Consider the following 14,658-nt stretch of genomic DNA (forward strand, 5'->3'; position numbering starts at 1 on the left):
ATGGAAAAGGTCGCTGATGCATAAACCCACTTCCCTAAGCAGTCCATCATCCTATACTCTCAGTCAGGGGAATGAACAGAGGAACTCTCCTGGGCTAGTTTCTTTTTGGTGGCTGCTGCTACCACCATAGCGTCTACAGGGGACCCTTTATTCCATGCTGGTCTGTCGGGGAGATGCCTCCATGGTAGGTAGAAGGCCTTTCAAGGCTAACTTGGCCCGTCTATCCTTATTGGCTCGCAGGTTGAAACCCACGCAAATGACAGTATTTAAATGGGCTAGACCCACATCATGCAAACAGTGTGGCCATCAGCGGGTGACAATTTGTGGCCACACTCAATGCACCTCTTAAAGACCAGCTTAGGATCAGCCATGTCTCACACAAAGATTTTTAGAGAAGTCTAACACACAATATAGAGAACAAAACTATTTTCTACACAGACCCACTCGCCACACTCTCAGAAGGCACACAGAACGCTGAGGGGGAAGGGGAAGACGACTATACACTAACTAACTACAACTACACAAAAAACCTAAAACTCCATGCACCAGCGAGGGGAGGAAAACAGGGATCCTACAGCGACAAAACTACACTCAAAAAATAATAAAAAAAAACTTGAATACCAAAACTACCCAACTCACAGACTCGGAAGCTCATGATCACAATGCTTATTTCTAGCCACAGCAAATTAAATCTGGGGTTTGGAAGGTAGTAGAAGTGTACTATGGGTAAGGAAAGTAGCTTGGAGCTCAGGGCAGATGCTAGTGAAATTGCCGGCTCAGATCCGATACGGATCCGGTACCCACAGGTTGAGGATCAAATGAAGTAAACTACTTCAGATCTGATTTTAAAGTAAATCATAGTCTCTAAAGGGTTAAATAATTAACTACCAGAGAATCACCTGACTGGATAGTTATGTTACATTGTATAAAGGCAGCATTAGTTAAACTGTAATGATTTTGTTTCTGGTAGCATGGGTTAAAAGAAGAACAAGATTTATGTTGTTTTACTGTATCGGAAGTTTTAATAAAAGTGACTTTTTACTGTGTTGTTTTTACTGCTTTATAATACATATTGCTGTTTTACTACTGTCCTGATGTTATAGAACCTCCTGACACCTAGACAGAGTATGGACATCTGGGAGACTAACTTCCAGTTTTCCAGATGGGTGGATGTTGACACCTGCATTGTGGTGTTAATGCACAGACCTCCTACAGAATGAGAAAGGTGGGAAAAATGCTTACAATAATGGGTCCCAGAACCATGGGTGGGAGTGACTTCTGTTATTGCAACTGAAGAAAGCAATAAAAAAGAAGTTATGTACTCACCATACTATTCCATCTGTGTTGTCCATGTTCATTCTTCAACTGCTGGGTTCGGATTTGATCCTTAGATCCCCGACTCAGCAGTTACTTTAGCTTGTGACCACCAAAAAGCTCTCGAGCTCTTCCCTTACCCAACATGCACCAATCCCTAACATACTTCAGATCTTGTTTGCTGCTTGACAAAGTAGGAAGTACTACTACAAAATTCTTAACAGAAGAAGCCATATCTGGATCTCAACTTGAAGGGCAGTGATGTTCTGCAAAACTCTCATTCTTCCAGAAATCAGTTGTGAAAAAGGATGGGGGTTGGTAGGCAGGGAGTTGAGGAAGAATGAAAATGAACAACACAGCTGCATTATGGGAAATACATAACTTCTTTATCTGATGCTGTTAATTTTCATTCTATCCTTAGCTGCTGGAACAGAGTCCTCAGCTACCTAAATTCCCATGTGGACTCTAAGGAAGGATATTCCTGAGCACAGCTGCGCCAAAGGCTGCTCTTCACCTCGAGACCAGATCTAGTTTGTAATGAGTAACAATGGCATGAGGATTGGCCCGTGTTGCAGCTGCACATATTTCATCCATGGAAGCTCTAGACAGAAACACTGAAGTAGCAGCCATGAACCTAAGTTGAATGAGCTCTTAAAAGTCTTGGTACGGATAGGCCCAATTTGTTGTAGACAAATGACATGCAATCCATCAGCCATCTGGCTAGAGTTACCTTTCCAACTGTTTTGCCCAATTTAGAATCTGCAAAGGAAACAGATAATTGATGTGTCTTTCTAATTTCTTTTGTTCTACGTAAGTAAAAACTTAATTGTCTGTGGATATCCAATAAATGCAACTTTTAGTTATGTACTTACCATAACTTTAGATGTTTGGGATCCATCTTGCCTACATTCTGTACTGATGGGTTCGGAGCCGACTCGGCACGCTATACTATAGAACGAAGTCTCTTATTGGCTGAGCTATCCTACATCCCAGGATGCACCACCACTGCTTCCCCAGATCTTGTTTGTCTGCACACATGCACACACACATAGACTGTTGATATAACATTGCCAGGTGTTTCAAGATGAAACGGCTGAACTCAAACCGTCCAGTCTCTTCTGATCTCCAAGGCAGGGGGAAGGAGGGTGGGTTATTAGGAATGTAGGCGAGATGGATCCCAAACATCTAAAGTTATGGTAAGTACATAACATAAAGATGTTATGTGATCCTATCTCGCCTACATTCTGTACTGATGGGACAGCGTCCCTAGCACCTGATTCCTGGGTGGCTCACTGGTAAACACTCCTGAGAACTGTGGAACTGAAGGAAGCTCGCCCCTGAGATGCCACGCCCAATTTGTAATGAGAAATGAAGGTGTGAGGAGAAGACCACGTAGCCGCAGCACAAATGTCACTAATGGCAAGCTTAGAATGAAAAGCTGCCGAAGTAGCCATAGCCCTGGTAGAATGAGCTTTCACAGTAGATGTAAGCTCTTTATTAGAAATGAAGTAAGTATGACTGATACAGTCTCTGATCCACTTGGCAATAGTGACTTTCATGACGGCTTTGCCCAATTTATTGTCCGAAAAGGACACAAACAACTGATCTGTTTTCCGTGTTTGGTGCGTCCTATCCAAATAGAAGCGCAATTGTCTATGAACATCTAAGGTGTGAAAGATGTATTCCGCTCTGAGTACTTTGGGAAGAAAACTGGAAGTTCCAACGACTGTTGCAGACAAAAACTAGAACAAACCTTGGGAACAAAGGATGGATTCGGTCTGAGGGATACTCTATCCTTGTGAAAAACCAGGTATGGTGGTTTAACACATAGGGCTTGAAGTTCCGAAACTCTTCTGGCTGATGTAATTGCAACTAAGAAAGCAGTCTTCCAAGAAAGAAATTTCAAGTCACAAGTTGCTGCCGGTTCGAAGGGGGAAGAGGTCAAAGCACCTAGCACAACATTAAAGTCCCACGGTGGAGCGGGATGAGATATCGGGGGCCGAAGCAGCCCAGCACCTTTCATGAAGGCTTTACACAACTTGTTGCTCATCAAAGGTGGTTCTATGCTCTCATGAAAATTGGAAATAGCTGCCAATTGAACCTTAATGGTAGAGACCGAAGAACCTTGATTGAACAGAGAAGCTAAAAACTTCAGAACTTCTGATACCGGGACAGTTATGGGATCTAATCCCCGGAGTTGGGCCCAAATAGCAAATCTCTTCCATTTGCTGTTATACATTTTCTTAGTAGAATTCTTGTGGGCCGAGGACAAGATATGTATGACTTCCGGATCCAAAGCATGGTTCTTGACTAAGGTCGGAAGAGGAGGAGCCAAGCTGTTAGCTTCAACGAGTGGAGGGACTGGTCATGCAGTCCCGACTGATGGGTCAAGAGGTCCGGAACTTGGTCTAAGAACCATGGACCGTCCAGTGCATATTTCCGAAGAAAGGGAAACCAGACTTGACGAGGCCAGTATGGGGCAATTAAAATCATCTTGCTCTCCAAGCGAATCACCTTCTGGATCACCTTGGGAAGAAGGGGAACCGGTGGAAAGGCGTATAGCAGGCCGGTGGGCCAAGCTTGGACTAGGGCATCCTTGGAAATCTCCCCCGGAACTGGGGTGAGAGAGAAGAACTGTTGGCATTTCAGATGAGGGGTTGCGAACAGGTCGCAACAAGGAGTTCCCCATCTTCTGAAAATCTGAGTTGCCACTCTGTCGTTCAGAGACCACTCGTGAGGGGAGAGAACAGTTCTGCTCAGTCTGTCGGCTATCACATTGGATCTCCCTGGAATGTGTGTTGCTACCAGAGAACGTTTGGTTGCAATCGCCCAATCCCATACCTTCATGGCCTCTCTGCAAAGGGGGTAGGATCTGGTCCCTCCCTGCTTGTTCAGGTACCAGACTACTGACATGTTGTCGGACTGAATGGCAATCATGCCCTGGGGGAGGTAACTGTGTAGTGCTTGCAGTGATAGAAGCACCACCCTCATTTCCAGTATGTTGATGTGGAGGAGACTCTCGTCTGAGTGCCACTTGCCTTGGACTGACCTGCCCAGGTAATGTCCCCCCCCACCCCATCTGGGAGGCGTCTGTAGTCAATGTGGCCACTGGAGGTGGTGGAACGAAGGGTCGCCCCTGATCCAGATTGGAGGAAAGAAGCCACCAACGAAGGTCCTGTTTGCACATCTCTGTGATCAGAATGAGGTGACTGAGAGGGAGATCCTGATAGGACCACTGGACTGACAGGAGCCACTGGAGAATCCTCATATGTAACCTTGCCAAGGGGACTAGGAGAACGGTGGCCGACATGGAACCTAACAGTTGTAGGACCATCCTGGCTGGGGCTCAACGTTTGAGGAGCAAGGCTCGAACTTGAGACTGTAATGTTTCTATCCCCTCTGTAGGAAGATAGACCCGCATTTGCTTTGAGTCTATCTCTACTCCGATAAACCATATGCGCTGAGATGGCAGCAACACAGACTTTGCCCAATTGAAGGTGATTCCTAGGGAGTTGCCTAGAGATATAGTGGCTGCTAGGTTTTGCAAGAGTAGACGCCTGGAGGTGGCAGTTAGGAGCCAGTCGTCTAGGTATGGAAACACCTGGAATCCTAGACTTCTCAGGTGAGCAGTCACCACCGCCAAACATTTGGTGAACACCCTGGGGGCTGTGGTGAGACCAAAGGGCAGTGCACGGAACTGGAAATGACTGTCTCCCAGGCTGAAGCGCAAGTGTCTCCTGGACGCCTGATCTATCAGGATGTGATAATAGGCGTCCTTGAGATCTATGGAGCACATCCACCCTCCTCCAGCAGCGGGAGAATGGATTGTAAGGTGACCATCCGGAACTTGGACTTCTTGACAGATCGGTTTAGTTTGCTGAGATCCAAGATAGGCCTCAAGTCCCTGGTCTTTTTTGGCACCAAAAAGAATCTTGAGTAAGTCCCTAATCCGGTCTGGCCTTCGGGGACCGGTTGGATGACTCCTTTTTGAAGCAGCTTTGAGATTTCGATGGCTGCGAGATCCCGTTGATTGGGTGGTGGGTCCGGGATTTTCCGGGATGGGGGGGTTGAGAAAAGGGGATGGTGTAACTTCCGGCGATGATTCGGAGCACCCATCGGTCCTGAGTGATACCCTCCCAGGCCTTTAGGTGCTTCGAAAAACGACCCCCGACTGGCTCCGGAGCTGCACAGTCGGGCAATCCTTCAGGGATGCTGGAAGGTTGAAGAGCCACGAAAGGACTCGTGGTCTCCAGTGTTGCGGGGGCCTCCGCCGCCTCTGGGACGAGGTCTTCCTGAACAATTTCCCCCTCCTCTGCCTCTAGAAGGGGGATCGCCCTGCTGTGAGGAGCAAGCCTTTTGGGATTTACGGAACCACATTTTCCCCCCTCTTCTAGCCTTGGGATAAGGCCTGAAGGGAGTGGAAAACCGTGCCCCTACGGCAGTCAAGGTCTTACCCTCTTGTTCACAGCGGGTCAAGGTGTCCTTTACCTTGGGTCCAAACAGAGAGGACCCATCGAAGGGAGCGTTGGCAAAGGAAGACTTGAAGGCTTCTGCAAAGTGACACAGGCGGAGCCAGGCTTGTCTCCGTAGAGCAACACCTGTTCCCGCTCTACTCGGCCTCGGCTGCATACGAAATGAGCCACATGGACGAGTTCGATAATGATAAGGTAGCCAGCTGAGAGCTAACCGTCTGGGCCAACTGCTCAGGTAGGTTACCAGAGAGGGTATCTGAAAGTTCCTTGACCAGATCCCTCTGAAGTCTGGTGAAGTGCGTCAGATAATTCAGAGACCTTAAGGTAAAGGCTGCTGAAGTAAGGGTGCACTTTCCGTACCGATCCATGCTCCTGGACTCTTTATTAGGAGGATGGATGGACGTAGACACCTCTGCCACATCTTGTTGGGTAGCAGATGCCACCACCAGGGCATCTACAGCCACACCTTTGGAGAGAAATTCCTTTTCGGGGGGGCTGAAAAAAATTATTGGGGCGAGCTGGCACCAGTTCCACAGAATCCAGGTGCTCCCACGCCCTTCGAGACATCAAATCTAGAAGCTCATCGAAGGGTGGAGACACCCAGGAGGCGGAGGGCTGAGCCCCGAAGGCCTTGAGGAATACTGACTCCTCAGCAGAAGGGGGTTTGGACTGCCAGTCGCCTCGTTGCTTCAGGATTTCTAAGATGTCCGCAAAGGAGACATCATCCGAGGACGACTTGGAGGACCCCTCCGCATCATCGAGGTCGGTGTCCAAGGTGAGAGACTCGTCAGGGGAGTCGACGTGCTTCCTCTTGCACTGTCTCTTCCTTGGAGGTTCCTCCGAAGACGCCTCGGAAGGACCTCTAGGAAGGGGGGAACTCCTGATGGGAGTGACCTCAGGCCCCAAGGCTCCGCTGTCTTGAGACAGGGGGACAACAAAGGAGGCAGTCTCCATGCCAAGGGAAGGTGCCGGAGAGACGGTGGAGGTAGCCAAAGAAGATTTGGCCAAAGCACTCCTCATGGCCCTGAAGGCCAGACCCCCAGAGTCCTGGGAAGGTCCGACCCCCGAGGCCACAACAGTAGACGGCACTCCCGCAGCTGACGCACCAAGAGGGAGGCTTGGAACCGAAAACATCAGTTCCAAAGCGTCACCCCCGGGGCCGACCGAGGAGGTCCGAGTACCGAACTCCGATCCGAAGGTCAGGCTTAGAGTAAGGGTCGGAGCCAACCCGAAACCCTCCATCTGCTCCACCAGCACCGGCTCCAACGGTGCCGAGGCTGTTGGAGGAGGAACTACAATAACAGGGTGGGCAATCAGCTCCGGAGCCGACTGGGCTGAAGCCGAAACCAACTTTTGAAAGACAGGAGACTGAAACAGCCTTTGAAGTACCCTGTCGATGTCCGAATCCGACATCCTCGAAGAACGAGAAGAGATCGAACGAGTTCGAGTCGACTTCTCCACCGGTTCCGAAGGACTGGGGGACTGGCTCCGAATCATCTCGCTAAATATCGGTGCTGAGGGAGACTCCACAACCAATGCAATTTCCCTCAGAGCCGAAGAGGACTTCGGCGCCGAAGGGGAAGAGTCTGAGCGGGTGTCTCATCGGCTCCGAAGGCAGAGGAGCCGATGAAGGTGACCCGCCTCTCGAAGCTCTAGCCGTCGGCTCCGAAGCCAGAAGAGTCGAGGCTGGAGGCATCGAGGCAGACCGTTCCGCCCTCAGCTCCGAAGTCCGTGGAGCCGATGGAGAAGCCTGCCGAGATTTCTTTGTGGCCGGTTCCGATGGGCTGGTCGGAGCCGACGATTTCTTTTTCTTCGAAGGTGAAGAGGAAGAAGATAAAGCCTCCTCAAAAGAAGGTGTAATAAGCCCTTTTAAAATTAATTTGTTTTTCCTCTCTTGGAGGACTCGGGAGGAAAAAGCGTGACAAACGCTGCAGGACTCCTGAAGATGTTTAGGGCCTAAACAATACACACACAACGAGTGATCGTCCGTTATGGACATTTTGTAGCTGCATTTAGAGCATTTCTTGAACCCAGATGGTCTGTGCTCTTTCTACATACTGACAGCCAAACACTACCACAAAAAAGAAACTTTTTTCAAAAATTTTTGTGAAGAAAATAAGTAAGTAAGGACAAGACCCCTCTAGTAGAAACGGGATACTTGACCAACTAACACTACAACAAGACTCACACTAAATTCACTCGCGCGAGGGCAAGGCCCCTCTAACTTAAACGGGATCCTTCCCTCAATACAAAGACAAATTCACCACAAAAATACTCTAATAACCAGTCACACAACAACGGTAGCTGTTAAAATAGCTTTTGGGTAGATTAATCAAAAATTTCTGACAGAAATTTTAGAAGAAATAACAACTTAGCTCAGCCAAGTCCGAGACCACGTCTTTGCTGTAAAGCGGCAAACGAGATCTGGGGAAGCAGTGGTGGTGCATCCTGGGATGTAGGATAGCTCAGCCAATAAGAGACTTCGTTCTATAGTATAGCGTGCCGAGTCGGAGCCGAGGATCGGCTCCGAACCCATCAGTACAGAATGTAGGCGAGATAGGATCACATAACATCATATATTCACCTTTGTTCGTAAATTTAGGAAAGAAGAATGGCAAATTAATGGAGTGGTTAATATTGGGTTCTGACACCACCTTAGGAAGGAATGAGGGACTGGTAAATTATGATACTCTAGCCTTATGAAAAATGACGTTTATTTTGAAATTATTCTGGCGGAGGTAATGGCCACTAGAAAAATTGTGATCTTAAATTGCTGACATGAAAAAAATTTTGCTGCTGGTTCAAAAGGGAAGTGAATTAATGCCTGCAGTACCAGATTTAAATCCCATGGTAGAGTAGGATCTTTATAGGGAGGCCTCAGCAGGAGGGTGCCTCTCAAAAAGGCCTTACAGAGTTTAGATGAAGCCAAGAAAGAATTTTCAAACCCAATATGGAAGTTGGAAATTGCTGCTAACTGAACTCTGATTGTTGAAGAGCTCTCTCTCTCATTAAAAATTGTTGCCAAAAAGTCAAGAACACTTTGTACAGGAGCTGAGAAGGGGTCAGTGCATTTCTGATGTGCTCAAAGAACAAACCTTTTCCATTTACTCCTATAAAGTTTTCTTGTAGAAGCCTTATGGGAAGATAAAAGTATACATGATGGACAGGGGAGGAGAGCATTGGTTGTTTGGCTATTAACGGAATTGGAGAAACCATGCTGTTATAACTTGAGGTTTGAGATACCCAGATGAATCATGCCTGTCGCGTGAAACAGCAGGTCTGGAGTTGGATCCAGAATCCAAGGTTGGTAAAGTAATGAGGCCAAATGAAAGGAACCAAACCTGCTGAGGTCAGTAAGGTGCAAGGAGGATGATTTTTGCTCTCCAACCTGACAGCTCTCTGCGCAAACGTTGTAATTAGCAGAGTTGGTCGGTAAGCATAAAGGAGACCAGGGGCCAACTGTGGAGTAGAGCATCCCTCAGTGATTTTTCCCATGGGGGGATCAGGGCAAAGAAGCTGATGTATTTGCTGTTTAGGGCAAAAGCAAAAAGATCGCAGCAGGGCTGGCCCCATTGATGGAAAATCACTTCTGTCATTTTCAAGTTGACGGACCACTCGTGTGGTAGTAAACAGACCTACATAATTTGTCTGCTATCACATTAAACATCCCTGGAATATGCATTGCTATCAAAAGGTGGTTGGAAGAAATCACCCATTGCCACACTCTAAGGGCTTCTTGACACAAGGGTTAAGACCTAGTTCCCCCTTGTTTGTTTATATTCCAGACTACTGATATGTTGTCTGTCTGCATCATAATTGTCCTGAAAGGGAGAAAGTCTTGAAAGTCCGGCAATATTAAGAACACCACTCATTTCCAGGACATTGATATGTGTAGTGATCTCTTCAGGGGACCAAGTGCCTTGAACTGTCTTCACTAATTTGGGAAGTGTCAGCGGTCACTACAGCCTTGGGTTGAGGGAAACAAATGGCAATCTTGAAGAATTTGATCTGATTGAATCCACCACCAAAGGCATCTCTTGCATGCCTGAGTGATTCTTATTTGGCCTACCATACATTAATAAAGAAACAACCATTGTGTTGCTAACATCCATTGAAGAATTCTCATAGGAAATCTTACTAGAGGAACTAAAATTATGGTCACTGACATTGACCTCAAGGCTTGAAGGATCAATCAGGCTGATTATTTTCCTGACCTAGAATCTGATAGTTTGCACTCGTGATAGAAAGAGAAGACATCAATGAAAACTGTGTTGAAAACCGCTCCTATGAATTCCAATGTTTGAGACACTTGAAAACCGCTCCTATGAATTCCAATGTTTGAGACACTTGTAACTGAGACTTGTTGCAGGTTATGGTTATTCCCAGAAAGGAGCAAGTCTGGAGTACCTGATCTCTCATTTTTATTAGTAGATGCCTGGTCAGGGTAGTAATGAACCAGTTTTCCAAGTATGGAAACACTTGGAATCCCTGCAGTCTCAAGTGAGCTGCCACCACTGCCATGCATTTGGTGAACAATCTGGTGGCTGTGGTCATCCAAAGGGCAATGCCCTGAACTGACTGGCTCCCAGATTTTCTGTTCATTTTTATGTGATAGTACACATCCTGAAAGTCTATCAAGCACATCAAGTCATCCTTGCCTAGAAAAGGCAAAATGGATTGAACCATGACAATCCGAAACTTTGTGTGTAGAACTGCTTTTTCAAATCGCTGAGATCCAGAATTGATCTCATGAATTTTGTGTACAGGTGGAGATGGTAGGGAAAAGGGAATTGTATAATCTCTGAAAATAATCCTCTACACCCATTTATCTTTTGTTATATCAAGCCAGGCTCTTGGTGCAGGTATAAACGACCCCTGACTGACTCAAGAGGTGGACAAGCAGACCTCCTTCAGGAGTGCTAATAGGGTTGGTCAGAGAAGGAATCTCTAGAGCCTTGGTTCTTACAGCTTCTTCTGCCAAATGGGCATTGTCATCCGTTACAATTCCCCCCCACCTCCGGGGGAACTATCTCCATGTGGATCTTGGAAAGGATCCTGGGACTTCATGAACCATGTGTTTAGACCTCCTTGTTGATTCCTGGGAGTCAAAAAACATACGACCATTGCAGAGACGGTCTTTCCATCTTTTATACACCTGGAGTGTGTCTTTAAATTTAGGACTAAACAATGAACTGCCATCAAAAGTAGCATTGACAAATGAGGACTTGAAGGGCTCCTCAAAATCACACAAGTGCATCCAAGCATTCCTCCTAATGGAAGTACCTGTACCTGCAGCCCTTGAGGCACCTTCAGCTGCATGCAAGATAAGTCTCATGGATGAATTAGAAATAGCCTGTAGGGCAGCCCCAACTGAGAAGCTATAAAAGTTCGAGCCTTAGCAATATCAGTCCCCAAAAGGGATTTTGACAGTTCCTTTATCAAATCCCTTTGTAGTCTCAAAGTGTGCCAGGTAGTTTGACAACCTAAAGGCAAAAGTCACTGAGGCATGGAAATGGTTTCCAAATCTGTCCAATGCACTAGACTGTTACAGGAATGGACAGAGGAACTTTCCTCAGCAGGTTCCTTCTTTTGTGGCCACCGCCACAACCATAGCATCTATCGGCACTCCCTTGCTTTAGTATTCCCTACCTACTGATGGAGCTATAATTCGATATGGTCTTTTGGGGATTGGCTCAACTGAGTCAGGCTCCTTCCATACCCCATTAGAGATCAAGTCAATGAGCTGAATGATGGGTGGAGTAACCCAGGAGATAGACGGGCCAGCTCCAAAGGCTTCTAGGAATACTGATTCCTCTGGAGAAGGGTTATCAGTGGACCAACCACCTGTCTGTTTAAGGATCTCAAGAATGTCTCCAAATGAGATGTCTTCAAGTCATGATCTTGGGGACACTTCTCCTTCATCGAAATTAGTATCCATGGTGATTGACTCCTAAGGGGAGTCAAAGTGCCTCCTCTTGCACTTCCTCTTGCTAGGGACCTCCTTGGTGGGATGCTCCAGTTAAGTATTGGAAGAGATTGTAAAGCCATGTTGGGTGGCCTGGAAACTTTGAGCTGGCTGTCACTGTGGCATAGAATGACATGGTTCAAAGTGCAGGGACATCTGGGATCCAAAGGAAAGATCCAAATGGTTAGGATCAGTCCATCCTGCAGGATCACTCTCTTCACTACCTCAAAGGCAGATTACGCCAGGAAGAAGGAAGAAAGTGGAGCAGGGAAGACAGGTTTCTGGCCCATCAGTTCCCTCTGCCTCAAAGGCAACCTACCTGAGGTGAAATTAGAGCTGAGCTGTCCAATGCCGAGGCTCTGAGGGGAAGAGATGGCTCCAAAAACCTCACAGTCGACTTCAATTCCTTGGCTCCAAGGACATCAGAGCTAGCATACTAAGAAAGCTTCAGATCTATAGGGATATCTTAAGATCCAAATGAGATGGACTTGGAAGGCTTGGATCCAAGGCCTCAGAAACGATCGGTCAGATCAGAGAAGAAGCTGAACTTAGAGTGGTAGGACGGGCTTCTTAACCCAAAGGGGTTGGAACCAGAACTGCCATCTGTATTTGCACCAAGATGAATCGCCTCAACATTCTGTCCATGTCAGCTTCAGTCAAACTCCTGGAGGAATGAGAGGAAACTAAGGAAGGAGACAGAGTGCCTTTGTTCAAGGAAGGAGGAAGGTACTCTTGAAGGTACCAGATCCAGACTAGGTGAATATCAGGTCCTGGGTAATAGATACAAAGTACTTGGATTTGAGGAAGGTTTTGTCAGATCTGATGGTGGTCACATCACAGCAGCCTTTGGATCCACTTTATGTTTCTTTATAGACAGCTCTGAAGAAGATGGAGTCGATCATCCAGAAGGGGCATAACTAGTAATAAGTTTTTAAAGATAATGGTTAAACACTTTTCGTACAGTAAAATGTCCCTCAAGAGCTGAAGATGACCACATCTATTCGCAAAAGCAGCAAACAAGATTTGGGGTATGTTAGGGGTTGGTGCATTATGGGCAAGGGAAAGCTCAAGAGCTTTTTGGTGGCCACAAGCTAAAGTAATGGCTGAGCTGGATCCGAGGATCGGATCCGAACCAGACAGCTGAGGACAGAATGAAAATTGACATCAGATCATTTACTGAATTTCTTAACTCTGTTGGGAGTTTATGGTGACATTATTTTGTTGTTTGTATCCTGCTGACTAGCTAAGATTCACAGCACTGCTTTTTACCACCAAGTGAAGATACAGACACAGTACAGACATCACATCTGGTTACAATATCATGGCAATGCCTGTGTGGAAACAAGGTTGTTACCACATGTACCCGAGCTCTGAAGAGAGACTCTTGTAAAGATAGTAGATTGCAGCAATATCATCAACTCACATAACAGCAATCACATTTTTTTGAAAGGCAGTTTTGCCTTATATGTCGCTACTGGATGGAGATGAAAAGATACAGGTTACAAATTACATTTATTTATGCATTCATTTGCTTATACCTGCTTTTAGATTCACCAAGAGTGCTCCAGGCCTATTAATTTGTCCACCAAGGCATAAATGTAAACAGAACTTTGCTTTTGTGCAAATGTCTTATTCTTCTTTCGTTGACATTTTAAAAAAGCTTGTGCTTTCAACTGTTGCCCCATTTACAGCTAATAATCATAGAAATCATATATTGCCCCTTTTTAACTGTAGAAATATAATAAAAGTTGCAGTTATAGTATTGCATTTATTACTTTATGTGGTTATAATAATCTTTTTAGAAGTAGAGTTTATGATGTAATCTGAAAAAAAATGCCACTGGCTAGACGATGCCTTAAAATTTAGAAGTTTGGGTTTGCTGCAGCAGTGTTTGAGGTTTCAGTGCTCGAGACATCATATTGCTCCATGTGTTGGAGCAGTGATGGCTGATAGTACTAGCTACATTTCAAGAAAAATATTTTTGTTTTTATATTGTATACCTTTAGTACTTGGGTAAAACTGTTATTATGCTTAAAATGTACTGTTTTGGGGCTGGGGAGAGTTACTTCTGGTAGTGGTACTGAGGATGTGCATTTTATTGGAATGCATTTAAGTCAAGTGTTTGGGTGGGTAGTTGAGCTGCCATTTCTGCTCTATGTTATTTTTATAAATAGACTGTATCATATCTGTGTATAGCCCCAAAGTTGTAGTGTCTCTGTTACAAAAATGTGAAAACCCTCTTCCTTGACATAACTGTCCTTTGTCTTCACAAAATGTCCATGATTTTCCGTTTTTGGTTTGTTCTTCATAAGATTTGTGTTTTTTATTGGTTCATTGGCAAGTACTAGGCTAGCTATTCTTGTGGGCCATTTTAAGCCTAGCTAATTTCCTTGTCAAAGGTGAGAATAAAACCTTATACTTTGTGACTGTAAGATAAACACTTTGACCATTATACCAACCCTAACCCTCCTTTTATTGACAAGTCACTGGATCAGACTTCAGATGGACAATTAGAAAAGTAGTGCTTTCAGGCTCATTTGATACTGATGTTATGATCTATGGGAAAGGGGGTTAGTCTCTCTGACCCTGCAAATGCATCTTGTGATTCCTTTGTATGCTGTGCATACCTCTTCACCTCTTAGCAAAAGAAATCTGGAACAAAATGCCCAAAATAGGGACATATTTTACATTAGCATGTATTTTCTGATGGATATGAAGTCTGAAACTTATATGCATGTCATTAGTGACTTCAGTCCTCAAATATTTGCCAGAAAACTACACATTTTTATGAGGAACAGACCAAAAATATGAGCCAAAAATCTGTATAGTTGAGAAGAATCATGCTGTGTCCCCACAGTGCAACTATAAATCCACAACACTTTCCAGATTAAGCAGCCTTGTTAGTTT

Source organism: Protopterus annectens, chromosome 5.part1, assembly GCF_019279795.1.
Source record: "Protopterus annectens isolate FY-2018-M chromosome 5.part1, PAN1.0, whole genome shotgun sequence".
NCBI lineage: Eukaryota > Metazoa > Chordata > Ceratodontiformes > Protopteridae > Protopterus > Protopterus annectens.